At 34.4% G+C, this 13,536-nt stretch overlaps 1 long non-coding RNA gene across 1 annotated transcript; it reads left to right on the top strand.

Annotated features, from left to right (window-relative positions):
* The first annotated feature begins 6,925 nt into the window (after window positions 1-6,925).
* LOC140148262 (uncharacterized) lies at window positions 6,926-13,045 on the top strand. Its single transcript, XR_011858463.1, has 4 exons — window positions 6,926-7,129; window positions 10,699-10,864; window positions 11,332-11,438; window positions 12,307-13,045. It is a non-coding gene; the product is annotated as an uncharacterized lncRNA (long non-coding RNA).
* The last annotated feature ends 491 nt before the right edge of the window (window positions 13,046-13,536 follow it).

Consider the following 13,536-nt stretch of genomic DNA (forward strand, 5'->3'; position numbering starts at 1 on the left):
GAGAGCTAGAGTTTACGATAAATGAACAACTGTTTCTTGAAGTATTGCTCATGGAGATAAGGGGAAACGATCAAATATGCATCAGAAAAAAAAAAAAAATAAAAATAAAGAAAAAATACTTGAAAGAGATATAGAAACTTTAGAAAAAGAGCTAGATGATTCAAACAATACAGAAGTTTTAGAAAATGTTGAAATTAAAAAGTCCGAATTAGAGGAGATGAGGAAGGAAAAATGGAAGGCGTAATGTTACGATCCAAAGCAAGATGGATAGAACACGGAGAAAAACCATCTAAATATTTTGTGAACTTGAAAAAAGAAACTGTGTAAATAAAGCAATCGTTCATTTACAAAATTGAAACGGGGATGATATAAAAGATCAATACCAAATAATGGAAGAAACTTTTAAGTTTTACTCGAAACTGTATGAATGTAAAGACAACAATTTATATTTGGAGGAATTCGACCAAAATCTTTCAAGATCAGATTTATCTCAATTAACTCAAGATCAATTAGAAAAGCTCGAAGGGCATTTGACTTACAATGAACTTTTAACTGCCTTGAAGAAAATGTCAAACAATAAAAGTCTGTCAAACGCCCACTTGGGGTAACCACATTCCATTAAAGCGTTCTTGATCTTTCTTTCTTCTTCCCTTTTGTCTACTTCTTCCGTCACTATATTATCCTTTCTGTCCATGAGCGTTCTAATTACACCGAGCTTCTGGTGGAGTGGGTGTTGAGACTTGAAATTAAGATACTGATCCGTATGAGTCTTTTTACGGTACACGAGCATTTTTACCGAACCATCTTCCTTGCGAACCATTAGAGTATCCAGGAAGGGGATTTTCCCCTGGTCTTCTTCCTCGTGGGTAAACTTTATGCTGCCCGTAGGGTCGATGGTGTTGAGATGTTCTGTAAGCTTGAGTGTAGTATCTTTCTGAATGATCTCTAAAACATCGTCAACGTATCTCCTCCAGTACTTTGGCTTACAATCTAGTGGTGCTGTCATTATGGCCTCTTTCTCCAACCACTCCATGAAAAGATTAGCCACGATTGCGCTGACCGGACTTCCCATGGCTGCACCGAAAATCTGGCGAAAGATTTGTCCGCGAAAGCTGAAATATGTGGTTGTGAGGATAAATTGTAAGAGCTCGATGATGTCTTCCCTTTTTAATTTTGTTCTGTCTTTGAGTGTTTTGTCATTTTCTAGCCGTTCCTTGATGATGTCAAGACATTTTTCTATGGGAGTGTTGGTGAATAGGGAAACTACTCTTTTTCTCTGAGTCACGTATATGATCCACTGCTAAAACAAACTTTGATCCCGAGGAGTGAGAGTGCATCCAAACACCGCGGGAAATGCAATGGACCAGATCACTTGTGATCAAGCCTGGATGGCGAAAGCTCAAGTCAGTGAGTATATTTTATTGGATTTGTCACACAAAAATCTAAATAATTTGATCTACAATCCTACCGATGCATCTGTTTGTCAGGGTTGAAAATAAACGAAGATAAAACAAATGTTGTGTATATTGGGTCACTTAGAGGTAGAAAACCAAACCCTGACATTACAAATATAAATCTAAAGTGGGTTGAAGACGGAAAATTCTCTGCATTGGGAGTACAATTTTCAACCAATTTGGTTGAAATGGTTAATTTGAACTATGCTAAGGTTATGGAGTCGGTAACAAAGGTAATGCATCATTGGTCTAAAAGAAACTTAACAGTTTTTGGAAGAATAACTATAGTCAAATCCCTACTGATACCAAAGTTTAACCACCTTGTTCTTTCAATTCCTAACCCGTCAAAAGACTTTATAAAAGATTTACAAAAGAAAATCTATAATTTTATTTGGAAAGGTACAAGAGATAAAATAAGTAGAGATCAATTGTCAAATGATTATTCTGAAGGTGGATTAAGATTGGTTAAAGTAGATTTATTCTTTGAAGCACTGAAATGTACATGGATTAGACGAATTGTAAATGGAAGTATTGATGCTAAAGGATTGATGTTTTTTTCTATTTTAACTGGTATACATATTAATGATCTTGAAAAGGGCGCAAATTATACACTAAAAGTAGCAAAAAATTCCCAAAATGTTTTTTGGAAAGAAGTTCTTTTATCTTGGTCTAAGGTAAAGAAAAAACACAATCATAATACAATTGATGATGTGTTAAGATCACGTTTATGGGAAAACGAAAAGTTTAAGATTGGTGGTAAAGAAATAAATTATAAAAAATGGCGGACAGCAGGTATTGATTTTGTCTCTGACCTTGTCCATGTTAACCAAAACCGTTTTCTCTTTCTTCATGAAATTGAAACAAATTATGGATTACGGCTAAATTTTTTGGAATACAACAGTGTAATTTGCGCAATTAAGAGTAATTTCAAGCATCTATTTCAGGAAAACGCTACATTTATTGCAATTCTTAAGCCGTTTATCCCATTTCATTTCAGTTTTATTTTAAAAGATAAAAAAGGTTGCAGATCAATCTGTAAACAACTTATGTCCTCAAAGATACCAAGAGCAAAACGAAAATGGGAAGTAAAATTAAATAGTAGCTTTTCAGATGATGAATGGAAGATATACTCTTTGTTGCCATTTAAATGTACAATGGATACAAAATTACGGTGGTTTCAGTACAGAATTTTAAATGGAATTCTTACCACAAATACATATGTTTAAAATTGGCAAAAAAATGATAATATATGTACTTTTTGCAACGAGGAACCCGGAACGATAATTCATCTTTTATCAGATTGTAAAAAGGTTAAACCCATTTGGTCTCAGCTCGAAACCTGGTGTTTACAAAAACTCGGTATACCTATCACATTCAACCGAAATCATATTCTTTTCGGGACAGATTTAGGAAAACTAAATAGTGCTATCAATTTAATTCTCATTTTAACTAAGTTTTATATATACAGAAAAAGATGCCAAAATTCAACCCTTTCTTTTATCCCTCTTCAGAAGGAAATAGAATATTATCATAAATTGGAAAGATTCATTCTTTTAAAAGATTCAAAATACCGAGTTTATCAAAATAAATGGCAGGTTTGGAAGGACTTTTCAACTAAACATTTTGTTCTTATTGTAAAAGCTAGACAATTCAAATGCTATATAAATATGTATGTGAGAGTGTGTGTGTGCTGGTACTGTTTATGTATTGTTTAATATTTAAAAAAATACCTGGTGTATAAAAATCAAATTTCTGTATTTACCTGAGTAAACTATGATTGTAAAATGTACACTGGAAAAAAAATAATAAAAAAAACATATATACCCAGCTAACCAAATAACGTTCTCAAAACGTTCTGAGAAAGTACCGTTGACGTTTTCTAGACGTTTCGATAAAACGTTTTAAACACGTAATTTTGTTGAAGGTTTTTTACGTTCTAAAAACGTTATTAAAAGACGTTCTGAAAACGTTTTCACAACGTAAACAACGTTTTAAAAACCTTTCTTTCTGTCACCCAGGACGTATCCAGGACCTACAGAAAACGTATCGGACGTTGGAGCACGCAACGAACGTACTACGAACGTTGTAGAAACGTCCAAAACGTCCTGAAAACGTTATAGGAACGTAAAAAACGTATTGTATATTTTGTTTTTTATTGCAGGACGCACTTATGTTCGTTTCTACTACGTATTTAGAACGTTATAATGACGTATTGAAAACTTTTATTAGTAGGGTACCTGCAGGTAATATGGGACCATTAAGGACGTTTAGCTTATTTGCATAAAAACTAAAGAAGATATACCCACAAGAGATTGTTATGATGAACAACCTGTCCTTTAAGATTAATAAAACCGGCAATGTTACCTTGTTTTTATGTTTGTTTGGACGCTATGACGTCAAAATGACGTCATCGTCAAGTGTCCCATATTACCTGCATGTGCAGGTAATATGGGACACTGTGTTATCTCTATGGTGAAAATCAAAAGTTCAGAAAATCACTCTTTTGTTCTAAAAACATTTTTGTTACATGATTTTGAATGTTAAATGCAAATTTCTACAAGAAAATTCAATTTTCTAAACAGTTTTGCTTTTCGCATTGACAATGCACACAATTTCCTATGTGTCCCATATTACCTGCACCCATTCAGTTGAAAATCAGAGAAAATAATCATTTATAAAAGGAAAGTGCCACTTGTCAGTGGAATTTTACCTGCTGATAAGCTTAACCCATCACCTAAAGATCATAAAAATGACAAATGCCCCTCAGTACCAGAGTTTTTGGATACACAATCATAAAATGTGACGTCATTGATTTTATATCAGGCCAAAAAACGACATAATTTTTTGGGCAATTTCACTCTTTTTGGCATTGATTTCCAAGAGTTTGATACACAGACTCCAAAACTGCATTTCTAGAAGCACAATTGATGTCTCTAAACACTTAACAAATCAACTTAAAGTGTTTACCTTCTCTAAGCTACTTTTTGTTAAAATGAAAAAAGGTGTCCCATATTACCTGCTGTCCCATATTACCTGCAGCTACCCTACACTTTACAAAAGTACCAAAATATCATACATAATATACAAAACTATAGGTCCGGCTTCTAGAAGAAAAAACGCGGTCCATGGCAGTTTTACAGTGACCAAGTGAAGAAAACTCCGGACGAAAACTGTAGTATAAACACGAGAACCGTTTGTAGTGATACGTCTACCATGATGATGATAGTATTCACACCAAAGGTAATACGTATGACCTCAACAGTTACGTGTTCGACAGCAGCAGCAGGTTCTTCATTTACCGGCAGGAATATCAGCATGATCCCCCGGGCATGATCCCGGGAAAAATATACACGATAAGCAGAAACACATCCCTGTATGCATACCTGTTTGGGATAATTATTATGTTTGTACCTTAATAATTCCGCCAATACATGTACCAACAAGATACTTGCATTACAAACACTACAACACACTTTCCGTTTTCACAGGGAAGTGGTTAGTCGGTAACACAAATCAAGGAAAAAACATCACTATAGGCCTACCTGAAAATGTCACTTCTTTGAAAACGTTGATGCTTTGATAATATATATAGAGAGAGAGGAATTATTCCCGGAGCCATGTGTCACAGTGAGATTCCGGCATACATAATAATACAGTTGATACATACACGTTGCACATAGTACTGTACTTGCTTTGGTGAGTGACCGTTAAGGTCAAGTTCAACCTGATGCATTCTTTCCATATTCTGCGTGGGTGCTATCATAGTCTTGCTCTTGAGGTCAAGACACAAAGTGAAAGTGTATGTGTATACGCACATATACACCGTTTTCATGGGACCATTTGAAATCTTACTTCCCTTTCAGTTTTTGAAATGTTTGCGTTTCTACGTGTACATATAGGCCTATAGAACTATTTATGCATGAGTATATAAATACAAAATCGCAATAAATATTTAATATATTGACTCCATAGGCCTATGCAAAATGCAAATAAACGCGTCATCATCTTGTACACGTTTATGAATAAATTAAAATCAAATTTCTACTTGTAGAATTTAAATTCTTCTTTTAGGCCTACATTCTATTGTACATTTCCAATATTCTATTGATAAAGAAACGTTTAACAGACGTCAGCACAACCCAGCAAACACAAAACGTTTAGAAAACGTTTTCTCTAGGTTCTAGTTTGGTCTTTTACGTCTTCGTCTTCCAAAACGTTTTAAAAACGTTTTAAAAACGTTTTGACTTGGTTAAAATATTGTTCGTTTTACCATGACGTTCAGAAAACGTTTTTAAAACGTTACAAAATATTTCGATTTTTTACGTTATTTTGCCACGTTTATAATACGTTATTTCCAGAACGTTTTCCGAACGTTTTGTACAACGTCAATTAAATGTCTTTCTAAAGCGTTTAATTATTATTTCATATTATCAAAATGTTTTAACACGTAGCCTACTCTGGTTTAAGGCACTGTATGGTCGTAAATCCTGGGGGACAGGGGGGACACGTCCGCATACACTTTGGGATATCAAATGTCACCCCACCCCGTTTTCGGCAAACACTTCCCTGGTCTAGTTTAGAATTGAAATTTTCTCGCGCTCCGCGTACTTCATCGAATTCAAATTCACCTTCATATTCACATCCAATTCACCGTGATTGGGGGCTAAAATAGTATAACAATATTTGTGTGAATAATACGCGCATCTCCCCGTAAACTTGACCGGTAAAAAGCAATTTGTCTATGTTATACCCCTGATATCTGGTACGTCAGCAATTAACAGAAAGGAAAAAGAGGAGCTATCATGTCAGATGACTGAGGAAAAGGACGGAATCGAAGGATTGAAGAAAGTAAAAAAAAAGACAAGATACACATGACAACGCCGACTAAATATTAAATCAACAGGGATTAAATAATTCCTTGAATTCCTATGACAACCCCTCCCCCCCCTGACATCTCAAAGAAGAAAAAGTGAAAGAAAAATTCCTTGTTGTTTATAGATAGCATTAAACGCCTTGATTTGGTATAAAATAGTGTAAAATTGCATATTTTTGCGCGCTTCGTGGAAATGAACCCAAATGTGTATCAACTTTCACTTCAAAATATGAAACTTAATGTTCGCCTGCTGTGCGCGCATATAAATCCCAGCAATTGTGAAGTCAATGATGTCTGTATATTGTTGATGAATACAAGTTTAACTGTTTAATTCTTTATTATATGTGCATCAATCAGGAAACATGTACCTAATTTGGCAAGTGTTTCACGCAGTCCTTTTATTATAACAATCTCTTCACCACAGCACGGTTCAATTATATGCATTCGATCGACAACATCACTTCTCGGACGTTGATCTCAATTTGTAGAGATAAGCTTTTGCAACCAACATTTTAAAGTCAGCCTAAGCCTAGCATAAGCTGCTGGTTAGTGAGGAACTGTGTCTTAGAGATTGTGATGTATGACCCGGTGTTTGACTTGCTTGACATCTTTAAGTGTGACCTATATAAAAGTTTTATGGTTTTGTGAATCGTCTGGCAACCCAAAATTCAAACCTGGAATGTGAAAAATTATACGTTTCACACGATCGTTTATGCTGGCATGCTGTTCTAAGGAATATACATCAAGTTGCTCATCAAAAGGAACTATTTGCATCTGTTTCTTTCAGTTCTACCAAACAAAGGTAAGATTGTATTTTATTATTACTATATTTGCATTAAACATGTTAAGGGTAGACGAGGTATTGTTGGTCGAAGCAACCTAAAAATCGATTTTCATTATCTAGATCAATATATTATTAAAAAATAACACCTTGCTGTTTTGCAAAAGTTCATTCTACAAATCTTATACTTTGCAAACTTGCTTAATTTATTGTTGTTAATGAGTTATGTACGTTTTACAAAAGTGTTGTTGTTTCAGCCCTCTTTACAACGTAACTCAAGAACCGCAGCATGTATAAAAGTATATCTGTGATATTTTAATTCTTCTACACACTTGCTATGAATTGAGCAATACAGTTTTTGCCAAAGCTCACTACCATTCGTAAGATGCTGTGAACTACCAAATCACAACAGTTTAAAATAATTAATAACCTTAAAGCGTGTATGTTTTTAGTCAATTTAATCAGTGAAGTTTTAAGTACAATGAGTAACATATGGCATCCACAATATAATGACGGTTGATGTAATTTGAATTCGAGGAAAGTCTTTAAAAGCTGAGGACTTAAGATGTTTTTAATAGGATATTGTTTTTCTAATTATTTACCATTCTTGACTTAAAAGTATGTTGTAAGGTTTGATGATATTCATGGTTTAATTCCGTATTGGTACTACTAAATAAAATACTTGTATGTTCGTGATGCATTCGTATAGCTGGCCTATTCGTCGTGATTGAAAGCTTTATAAAATTGCAATCTCAAAATTGAAAAAGATCGGCGATGTTGTCAGAATCGAAAGGCCGTGCCTACAATTAATTATTTGGTTGAAATTCAAGGTGGTTTATTGACTTGAGTTTTGTCTTGTTTGTCAAATTGTTATACCTATTTCATAAGTCTATCTGACATAATGTGTTAGATGAGTACTATTAGATTAGCATGACACTCATGACACTCGATCATCAGATCGTCGGACAACTTAGTACCTGATTTAATTACAAGTAGGCTATATTATTATTCTCATCTATATCATGTATATTTACACAGGCAAATTCCTGAAAGTAGTAAGTCATCAAGTATAAAAACAGAACACGTGAGAAGTAACATTATTAATTACAAGTGCAAAAAAGAGTGGCCGTGGTTACCCAATATGTAAGCAATATGTGATTAATAGGGAGTATTTAGCGCCCAAAACCTCATAATTTGAATAATTACTTTAAAGTCAGGCAGAAGGGTTTACTGGAAATCCATTGAAATGATTATCATGTTGCCGGTTATTGCACCCAGAGGTGTATTTTGTGCACCCAGAACTTCACCTGTACCACCTCAGTCTTGACCTATGTTCTGGGTTAGTCACAAACTCCAAGTCCATGGTTAAAAACAACAGATGGTATGACCTATAAATCATATATTACCCAGAGAAGTTCAAGTACGCTAATTTTTGCCCTAAACAATGGAATGTTGCAGATGTTGGAATATTTATGAAATGATTGCAAATGAATAATGATGTATATTGATTGCTTGGAAGTGGAACACATTTGTTTTTATTTTTAGTGTAATTAATTAGGTTTGTGTTGCCTGAAAGCACTGAATTAAAAAAAATCAAAGAGATCGATGACCAGTACGATTCTTTAGCCCTAGGTATGCATGCATAAGAGTTCAAAATGATTAAAAACAACAAGTAGAATTTTTTAGCTGTAAATTAAGACCAAAATCAAGTTCATGTAGCCCCTAGCTGTAGTCATTAATTTATTCAAGTTACACATGCGAAACGCCCTGTTCCCATAGACTTTGTGTGCTCCTCTTCCCCATCCTTCCCTCACAACTTTCGATCAACCACACATCTCCAGTAGTTGAAAAGCTACATTGTTCATATTTACAGGGTTGCTAATGTTAGTGGTGTTTTAGCTTTCAAATGACACCAAAACAAACTATGACATTTTATCAATTAAACAGATCACAATTTAAAAATACATAACCCACCACCCTGTTTGGGTGGCGACTGGGAAAACGCATATCCATTAGTATTAGATTACCATCTCTTGTAATCTTTATGTTCTCCTTCGTATAAAGTTTTAAAAGCAAGACAATTACTTATTTTGTACATGTAACATGTCATAAAATCATATAGGCCTTAAGGTCTGGCAACTGCTGGTTCAGAAGTTTAAGATATTGTCCTTCGTTCTGTTGAAACATTTTTCGATGTGCTAAGAACATTGTCGAAAAATATCCATATTCCATATTTTGCAACATTGAAGTTTATCATTTGTTTAAAGAGTGATAGAGTTACGCAATCTGCTGTTTAGTTAGTTATCAATTAGAACTTTGTAAAGAAACATGACAAGATAGCTTTTTATTGTACCTGATTGAAATACAAAAAAACTATGTCAATATTTTGGTGCACTCTTAAGGGATCTAAAATGAGCGTTTATTGCGTTTCGACAGTATTTTAGAGGGACATGAGAGCACCTCAGACCTATCGAATTGCATTCTGAATACGAAGCATGTCTTTCTGATATCAAATATTTTTCATTTTTGAAAATCACAATATAATACAAATTTTATGACAAATTATAAAAATTGATATAAATTCAAATTTTGATATATAACAATCCTCGAAGTAATTATATAAATCTAATGACATATTCTTAAAGTGTATGTAGCAGGAGGAAAAGCCGACGGTCAATTGAAAATTTTGACCTTTCATATTGAAGATATGGATTTTTTCCCAAAAAGACTTTGTTTTGGCAAAAAAATCCATCTCTGCAACACGACAGGTCAACATTTGCAATTGATCGTCGGCTTTTCATCCCACCTACATACACTTTAAGTATAAATCATCAGATTTGTAAAGTTTACTTCAAGTACTGTTAAATATCAAAAATATCAATTTTTAATGATTTGCCATAAAATATGTATTACATTGCGAATTTCAAAAATCAAAATTATTTGATATCAGAAGGACATTCTTCGTATTCAGAATGCAATTCGATATGTCTGATGTGCTCTAATGTCCCACAATAAATACTGTCCAAACGTTCATACCCCAGCCCTTAACTATAAGTTTTGCTTTTTGCAAAACATGCACATGAGGGCCGCATGTGGTTTTATATTAAAACTCCACTCAGCCAAAAATATTTCTATATACATGTATTTTAATATAGGAATATCGAATAGACACGAGAGGTTCTTTAAATATTTTAATATTTCTCAGGAACTGTCATTTTATACCAAACAATCATAACCTGTGCAAAATGTTCCCTTGCCTCCACCCTATACTAGCTTTAAAAACAAAATTATGAATTAAGATGCAATTTTCGTGTGTTCAAAAGTACACAATATGAAATTGTGGTTGATTTACACAATTGAAGTACTAATAATCATGATCATTTATAAATAGGCCATAATTCAAAATAGGCCTATGTTTGACATTTTGCACTTGCGATGAAAATCACAATAACTTTATTCAGTTGTGGGTCAAAGTATCACAAGATACTGAACCATCAACAACGGCAACATCATAAACGATATTGACTTCCAAATTCCATGCGATAATGCATTAAAAATATTTAGCTTTGATTCATATGTCTTTATTCCAGATACGACACCTTAGTCTTGTTGGAGGACATGATCTCAACGAAACCATCAGGAGGATGATGAGGAAGCTGGGAACGAACAATTTGTGGTCCTCCTACAGTGTATAGGGAGAAAAGGCAAGCTGAGCATTAAAGATAGCCCTTTCAAGTTTCTACAAAGTTATCGTCAGTAAGTTTCATAGGCCCAAGATACAATCTATGATTAACATAATATGTCAAATCACGCAGGCCTTTCCTTTTGGGTGAGAAAACAGATCCATAAGCTTCCATAGAGCTAAGATCGGCTAAGCCTAAACAGAATGCATATAATTTGTCATGCTGTCTGAACCAATCATAGTGGGTGTAATATACTCATATTCTGTGACTATAAAATTAAAATATGGATATTTAAATCTGCCTCCTAAATCGGACATACGTTTCCAACTTGGTTTTTGTTGTTGTTATTTTAGATTATATGTGTATACTTTATTCATAAACTTATCAAATAAAAAATTCCCCTAAGACCACAGACCGCACGTATGGTAACACGTCGACATGTAGGCTTTTGGAAAATCCTAATATTGAGATACAGACCGTTTATTTTGATAAAGGAGTTTAATTTAATACTGAACTCATATCATTTCCACCTTTCTATAGAAGCTTGCATGAAGAATCATCCTCAAGCTAAGGAGGTTGAGATAGAGAAGGGACTTGGAGATTATCTGAAAAGAACACCAAATCTTCCAGGTGGAAAAAAGTATAAAGTAAGTTCAAATATCATTGCTGAAATGCCAAATTCATTTATTTAATTCATGTAGGCCTAAAACAATGTCTAGGGATTATAATATAAGCACTCATTCTAGACACCACCTTGTCCTCTATTTGTAAACACGTTTAAATGCTAAACATGTTTAGGAATTAATATGTCTTAATGTGTTTAGATATTAAACATATGATGTTTTGAAATTTGACATTGGTGTTTAGGTTTTAAACGTATTTACAAATTGAGGACAAAAAAAAGTGTTCAATCTCTAGACACTGTTTTTGCAGTGTATTACTATGTTTCTGTATCTGAATATCAAAAGTGCATAAATATTGTTCGTTGAATGTAAAATGAAAAAAATATCGCATATCGCACAGCTCATTTTCTTTTAAAAATAATGTTTAAAAAAATAATAAAGCATAGCACAAAGCTATTTTACCAAATGTATCTGAGACATACTTTTTGTCCTTACATTTCACACACCTACGTGATGTTTCTTTCTCTATGGAGCATTTTGTTTATTTTCACTTCTCTTAGGTTCAGTAGGGGCACCATGCCCTCCCCACACACACCCCCACGCGCGCATTATGATTTCGTTATGGTTTATACAGACCTTGAAAATTACTCAGAATTAATGATACTGATAATATAAATAAGTTGTCTGGATATCTCAGGTTGTCTATAACCTGATAGTATTTTTTTATTCATAGAATTTCTTATGCCTATTTATATATATTTTGTCATGGCTGCTATTTTAGTGAGCTGATAGATTTAAGGGGAATCGGGTTTCAGTTCAATTTAAAAAATGATGTTTCCCAAAATGATGATCATGCTTATAAATAGATTGTTTTCCATTTTATTATCTATAGAAAGCTGGGAATGTGGATGCAGCGGTACCTGTAGGGGAATTGGAGGATGATGAGCGCGGCGAAAATGAACGTGGCTCCCAACAGGAAGAGGAAGAACAAGACTAGGTGACACATTGAAACTGAAGACCACAGGCACTGTACTGGTAAACATGCTAGTTTTACAACATTGTCGGACAAGGTGCTCACTGTCTATTGAAGTATATATATTCGATAAATATAAGGTTTAAGTTTAAAATAGCTGTGATTATATATCAGACTTTTATTTTAAAACATTTCTCATAAGCATGTTAAGATGTTTTTGTTTCTGGCGAAGTGACGTCCTAATCGGATTAACTACCATAGCAATAGATGAATACAATTTTTGAATAGATCGCTCTGCACTACAGCAGGTTGCACTCATCACCTGTCTTCAATCATATAATAGATTGAATACAATACCGCTCTTTTCAAACAGGCTAATCTTACAGGTGCAAGTGATTAGCATTTCTTTGACATAATATATGGTTCAATGCATCGGTACCGCATGGACGTTGTAGGCATACGGGGGATACAGTCAAAATTGTATTCATCTATTGCTATGGTAGTTAATCCGACTAACTACGTCACTTCACCAGTGTATAATCACCTAGTATTCGCTGAGTGCGTTTCCACAATCGCTGATTTATATTAAGCCTTTTTGAAGTATGGCGGGCACAAAAGAGGGAGTACTTTTATTTGGGTAATCTTTTGTATGCTGAAAGAAAGCATACACAAGATTACCCAAATAAAAGTACACCATCTCCATTTGTGCCCAAAATACAACAAAAAGCCTTATTGTTGCAGCGTCGAGGTCCGTTCAAACTACGCCGCAATGCAGTGCGATGCGGTACCGATAAATCGATTACTTTTTGCCTCAACTCAACGCTACTCGTCGCATTTCCAAGTTAAAATGTATTGAACTTCATTTATTGAAGTATTCTGCAGTGCGGCACCGCACCGCACCGCAATTGCGGCGTAATATGAACGGCCCTTTGGTCAAAGTTGCATTAAAGGCCATGTATGGCTTGCGACTTGACGCTCGAGGGCATGCTATAATCTGAGCCCGAATTAAAAGACTAATTTGCGTCTGACATCCTGCCAACCAGACCGAAAATGTACTCGGACTTTTAAATTCTGCCTCAGATTATAGCGACTTATCGATTATAGTAACTATACCGTGATTTTAATTTGCTGTAAAACGAGAGCATACTT

This window comes from Amphiura filiformis, chromosome 3 (genome assembly GCF_039555335.1).
Source record: "Amphiura filiformis chromosome 3, Afil_fr2py, whole genome shotgun sequence".
In the NCBI taxonomy this organism is placed as follows: domain Eukaryota; kingdom Metazoa; phylum Echinodermata; class Ophiuroidea; order Amphilepidida; family Amphiuridae; genus Amphiura; species Amphiura filiformis.